The sequence below is a fragment of the Eschrichtius robustus genome, chromosome 20, assembly GCF_028021215.1.
Source record: "Eschrichtius robustus isolate mEscRob2 chromosome 20, mEscRob2.pri, whole genome shotgun sequence".
Taxonomy (NCBI): domain Eukaryota; kingdom Metazoa; phylum Chordata; class Mammalia; order Artiodactyla; family Eschrichtiidae; genus Eschrichtius; species Eschrichtius robustus.
In genome coordinates, this window is record NC_090843.1 from 7,266,045 (window position 1) to 7,272,489 (window position 6,445).

At 50.9% G+C, this 6,445-nt stretch overlaps 1 pseudogene; it reads right to left on the reverse strand.

Annotated features, from left to right (window-relative positions):
- Nucleotides 1-309: 309 nt before the first annotated feature.
- On the reverse strand, nucleotides 310-623 carry LOC137755288 (ATP synthase subunit g, mitochondrial pseudogene; annotated as a pseudogene).
- Between the last annotated feature and the right edge of the window lie 5,822 nt (nucleotides 624-6,445).

Consider the following 6,445-nt stretch of genomic DNA (forward strand, 5'->3'; position numbering starts at 1 on the left):
TGTGTGTGTTTGTGTACCCTATCTTCTTTATCCATTCATCTGTTGATGGACATTTGGGTTGTTTGTACATCTTGGCTATTGTGAATAGTGCCGCAATAAACATAGGAATGTTAATATCTCTTTGAGATCCTGATTTCAGTTATTTTGAATAAATACCCTGAAGTGGGACGGCTGGATCACAGGGTTGTTCTACTTTTAATGTTTTTTTTGACACACTGTCTCATTTTATTCAAATACCAGTCTGCTCACACATGGTCCAAGAACACCCAAATAATAAAACAGATATAATCACATGTTAAAGATTGGTCTTCAAACATCATAGCCAATGATGCCACGCTTGTCTATGATCTTGCCAACATAAAACCACCACCACACACCTCAGTGGCCACCAAACCATTGAGCAGAGCTTCCTTAATTGTGAGCTGTTGGAAGCTACCAGTTTGAGCACTATTGACAATTTGTTTTCAAGCTCTGAATAGCTGTAGGGAACCCAGCAAGGTTGGAGGAACCAGCTCAACCTAGGCATAGTGCCAAAATGTGGCCAATCAAGGCTTTGAGGAAGTCACAGCAGCGTTGACCAGTGCCGGGACCTTCTCTGCGAGGTTACGGACAAACTGGGCCATGGTTCTAGGACGGAAAGTCCATCGCCCTGACTGGCCGGCTGAATGTCACCACCAGGAAGGCTATTTTTAATTTCTTGGGGAACCTACGTACTGTTTCCCACAGCGGCCGCACCAATCTATATTCCCACCAACAGTGCACAGAGGTTCCCTTTTCTCCACATCCTCACCAACACTTGTTGCTTTTTGTCTTTTTTTCTTCTTTAAGCTGTTTTCCTTTCTTAAATTTATTTGTATTTAATTTATTTATTTGTGGCTGGGTTGGGTCTTTGTTGCGGTGTGCGGGCTTCTCATTGCAGTGGCTTCTCTTGCTGCAGAGCTCGGGCTCTAGGTGCGCGGGCTTTAGTAGTTGTGGCACGCGGGTTCAGTAGTTGTGGCACGCGGGCTCTAGAGCGCAGGCTCAGTAGTTGTGGCGCACGGGCTTAGTTGCTCCGCAGCATGTGGGATCTTCCCGGGCCAGGGATCGAACCCGTGTCCCCTGCATTGGCAGGCGGGTTCTTAACCACTGCGCCACCAGGGAAGTCCTGCCTTTTTTTGTTGTTGTTGTTGTTTTAATAGCCACCCTGACAGGTGTGACATTTTGTTCTGAGAAACGTAACCTCTCCCCATGGGTTACTTTTCTTAGGCTACAAAATTGTCTGAGAGAGAAACTTCATGGTCAGAAAGTGTTTGTAAAAGGACTTATATCCTTTATTCATAACAAAATATTTTGAATTGTGTTCAAATAAGATTTTTGAACAGATTTAAACAGATTCCATTATAGGAGTTGTGAAGCATTTCATCTAAGACAGCACCTCCGTCTCTTAGCCTCAGTATTTGCTCATTAAACTAATTTTCTCTGCTTGGTTCCACTGCAGGGAGCCCCGGAAGCAGTGGAAGAACCTTCTTGGAGCTTGCCCGGTCGAGGAGTTTAAATGTAAGATTTAGACACAGTTTTGTCTGTAAGATCAACTGCCAAACCGCTTCAAATAATCCAATAATACAATTCAGTAGGGAAGTGAGATCAGCATTTACATAGAGAAATCTATACCTTCCCATCTATAGACAAACACCAGTGAGATGATAAGATAGAAGAGATGGCCCGATTTAAAATACCAACAAGAGACGGGACTTTCCTGGTGGCCTAGTGGTTAGGATCGAGCGCTTCCACTGTGGAGGCCTGAGTTCAATCCCTTGTCGGGGAACTGAGGTCCTGCAAGCCTCGCAGTGCAGCCAGTAAAAAATTAATTAATTAAACATAAATAAAAACGACAGTAAAAAAAAAAATAAAGTATCAACAAAACAGATAAAATATCCTGGAATAAACATGACAAGAAATGTGCAAAACCTCCAGGAGGAAAACTTTGAAACATTCCCAGAGAGAATGGAGAGACATACTGTTTGTTGTCTTGGATAGGAAGGCTCAGTGTCATAAAGATGCCAATCCGGGACTTCCCTGGTGGCTCAGTGGTTAAGAATCCGCCTGCCAATGCAGGGGACACAGGTTCGAGCCCTGGTCCGGGAAGATCCCACATGTCGCGGAGCAACTAAGCCCGTGCACCACAACTACTGAGCCTGCGCTCTAGAGCCCGCATGCTGCAACTACTGAGCCCGTGTGCCACAACTACTGAAGCCCATGCGCCTAGAGCCCATGCTCCACAACAAGAGAAGCCACCGCAATGAGAAGTCCGCGCACTGCAACGAGGAGCAGCCCCCGCTCGCCCCAACTAGAGAAAGCCCGCACGCAGAAACGAAGACCCAACACAGCCAAAATTTATAAATAAATTAATTAATTAAAAAAATATACCAATTCTTCCGAAGGTAGCTTATAAATCTAACATGATCCAAATAAAAACACCCAGAGGCTTTTTTTTTTTTTTTTTCTGGAACTAGACAAGCTGATTCTAAAGTTTACGTTGAAAACATAAACAAGCAAGAAGAGCCAGGACAAGTCGAGAAGGGAGAGCGATGGGGGAGGAACAGCCCCATCAGATGTCCTAACCTGCTGTGAAGTCTCAGGAAGCACCCCCGCATGCCTAACACGGGCCCATGGACGTAAAGCGGAGAAACAGGACCCCACCATACCGAAACTCAGTGTACAAAATGCATCCTCTCAGATCTAAGAGCTGACAATGGATAATTTTTTTTTTGTTTGGCTGTACCACATGCGTGGCATGCGGGATTTCCCGAACAGGGATCGAACCCACGCCCACTGCAGTGGAGGCGCTGAGTCTTAACCGTTGGACCTCCAGGGAAGTCCCCGACAATGGATCTTTTAATAAATACTATCTGAGCAACTGGGCAGCCATCTGGAAACAAAGAGAGATGATCCAAGCTCTTACTGATCACCAGGACAGCCTTCAAACGGATCAAAGATTTAAATTAAATAAATGAAAATATTGGACGAATTCCCTTGCCCTCAACAAGAACAAGAGTCGCGGGTGGGCACAGGGCTGACCAGGAGTGGGCTGGACTCCGAATGAATTACCAGGTGTGGGAGCTAGCGCTGATTAACCCACATTATCCTGTGCAATCCTCAGGTGGTTTATCGACCTAAGTTTCTTGACCGGAGGCTTAGAAAGGTAACTTGTTTAAGGTTACCGACCTGGTTACTAACTCTCAAAGCGACCCGTCCAAGGCCACCCCAGAGTCTGGAGTCCTCGGTGTGGCCCCACGGCTCCCGGCTGCAGATGAGATTGACCACCACCGGCAAGCGGGTCATGGAAGCAGGGCACCGGGCTTGATGGAGGCAGGAGGGTGGGCTCACAGGACGGGTCAAGGAGTGGTCCTGTGTTCAGGGTTTGGAGACTGCGGTGGAACCAGCGTTCACGGGGAGCGGGTCAGGAAATTGAGCAGATTGGCCTCAGATCAGAGAGAACGGTGGATGCTGGCGAAAGCCAAGGACCCTCAGAAGGGCTGGAGGCCAAAGCGTTGGAGGATTGGTCCAGGCTCAGACTGTAGAAGGCCTTGAATGCCAAGATCGTAATCAGTACCGGTCCCATCACGCTAGTTTGTAAGACATCTACAGATGCAGTCCCGCTGGATCCTCAGGCCAACCCGGTGACATGGGCTTGTTTTTTTTTAATTAATTAATTTATTTATTTTTGGCTGCGTTGGGTCTTCATTGCTGCACGCGGGCTTTTCTCTAGTTGCGGCGAGCGGGGGCTACTCTTCGTTGCGGTGCGCAGGCTTCTCATTGCGGTGGCTTCTCTTGTTGCAGAGCACGGGCTCTAGGCATGCGGGCTTCAGTAGTTGTGGCTCACGGGCTCAGTAGTTGTGGCTCGCGGGCTCTAGAGCGCAGGCTCAGTGGTTGTGGCACACGGGCTTAATTGCTCCGAGGCATGTGGGATCTTCCTGGACCAGGGACCGAACCCGTGTCCCCTGCATTGGCGGGCAGATTCTTAACCACCGCGCCACCAGGGAAGTCCCAACATGGGCTTGTTTGAAAACAGATGAATGAAGGGATCAGAGGTTAAGGGCCTTGCCCAAGGCCACGCAGCCTGGAATAAAGCCCTGGGTCTCGTGACTCCAAGCTCACTCTGTCTGTGACCTGGCAGCATACCTACGGGCCAGGAGTATGCACTTTGTCCTCTCAACAACCTGGCAGCGGGGGAAGGTCTCTCAGCAGAAGAGGGAAGACGTGCTGGGCGGTCTGGGGACCATCGGGACCTGCAGGGAAAGAGACAGGGTGGAGGTCGAGGGGCCTGGGGGAGTATGGCCACAGGGGCCGTTTCCTGGACGCCCAGCTGCCCCCGCGCTGTGCAGCCCTGGTTTGCCCCCTGCCTCTCTGGCCTCTTCCTCGTCCAGTCCCCAGGGCCCGGCCCCGAATTCTGCCCTCTTCCCTCTTTCGCGGAGAGCGGGTGAGGGCTCACCCAGGGCGGGGGCTTCAGGACCACCTCCACACCCACAACCCTGATCCCCTGCTCAGATTTGTCTCCTGAGCTCCAGGTGAACAGGTTCTGCTGCTCCAGACGTTTGCCACAGACACCAAAGGCAACTGGTCCACCCTCCCTCCCCACCGCACGCCAGCTGGCCCTCCTCCAGGGCTCCCTGTCTCAGTCAACAGCAACCTCAGGGCCCCTGCTGCTCAAGAAGGATCCGAGGGTCATCTCTACCCCTCCTCTTCCTTGACCCCCATGTCTTGCCAGCCGGTCCTGCTACATGTGACTCAGATCAACCAGCTTCTCTTCGCTCCCCCTGCCGCCCCCCTCGCTCGGCGGGACGACTGCTCACCAGGGGGTCTCTTCCGCGGCCCCCTTTCTCCACTCTTCGAGCCGAACAGGACTGTGTCTGCTCCTCTGCCTCAAACCCTCCAGGCTGTGTCCTCAGAAAACCTTGCGCGTGAGCGTCTGCAGCGGCTTCGTTTATGGCAGCCAAAGAGCGGAAACAACCCCAATGCTCATCGCTGTACGAATGAATGGATAAAGAAGACAGGGCGTCTCCACAGCAGGGAGTGCTATTCGGCTGTAAGAAGGAATGACGTTCTGGTACGTGTCACCCCAGGGATGAGCCTTGGAAACATGATGCTGAGTGAAAGCAGCCCGCCACAAAAGGCCACGTGTTTTATGATCTCGTTTACGCAAAAAGTCCAGAATGGGCACATCCATAGAGACAGAAAGTAGACTGGTGGTGGCCAGGCGCTGGGAGGGGCTGGAGGAAGATGGCAAGTAACTGATAATGGATACATGGTTTCTTTTTGGGGTGATGAAAAAGTTCTAAAATTGATCGCATAATCTGTGAATATTGAACACCGTTGAATGGTCTACTTGAAATGGGTGACTTGTGGGACTTCCCTGGCGGTCCTGTGGTTAGGACTCTTTTGAGCTTCCACCTCAGGGGGCACAGGTTCGATTCCTGGTCTGGGAACTAAGATCCCACATGCTGCATGTTGTGGCCAAATAAATAAATACATAAATGGGTGACTTTATGATAGTGAATTGTATCTCAGTAAAGCCATCCTTGAAAAAAAACAAACAAACACCGAATCCCAACTCTCCAGGGCTGCCCACTTCCAGCTCCTTCCGTGGCTACATGGCCCTGCTTCGTCTGGCCCCTGCCTCGGGACTTGGTTGGAGGGAGGTGCCTACAACCCGAGCCCCAGTGTTAAGAAGTCTCCAAAGGAACACACATTCTGCGAGTACGCAACCTCTCCTTGCTCTTCTGTGAAAAACAGATCTATTTCTCTCTGTCTCTCAGATCCGACCTGGAGAATTTGCATAACATGTAAATCCAGTGTCTTAGGAGTTATTTCCCGCACGCACAAATACAATTCCTCGCTCACTGTTCCTAGTTACCCAGGCACTTTGGAAAAGCCAGACGCTCTGACTTGAAGGTCACCTACTGTAAGCAGGTCAAGGGGACAAGTGTCGAGGAAAGGCAGACCACTGTGCCCATCCCCTTTCTCCTTCCATGTGCCACCTGGGCAGCCCCAGCGCGGCAGACTGCCTCAGAGCGCTGGGGCGGAGCTGTCACCACCGCCCCTCCACAATCATCCTTGAAGACGAGCTTCTGTTGCAATCTCCCAGGTCACCAAGTATGAAGAATGTCGGAGGGCTGCTCTGAAGAGGAGCGCAGGAAGCAGGCCGCAAGGCCACTCACCCACCAGAGCTGTCAGTCGTCCAAGGCAGCTGAGCTGCCCCACTACATCCCACGGTGGAGTCTCCCCAAAGGCGCTCCCACCCAGACGCCCTCCCCCGCCAGAGATGACAGACCCAGGGCTGGAGGGGCACACAGCCACCAAGGAACTTGTGACCAAACTGGTGGTGCAAAAGCAGCCATTTTCCCATTAATTCTGAGGCTATTCTGAGGCCATGAGTCAAAAAACAGGGCAAAAAGCCTCAAGGAGG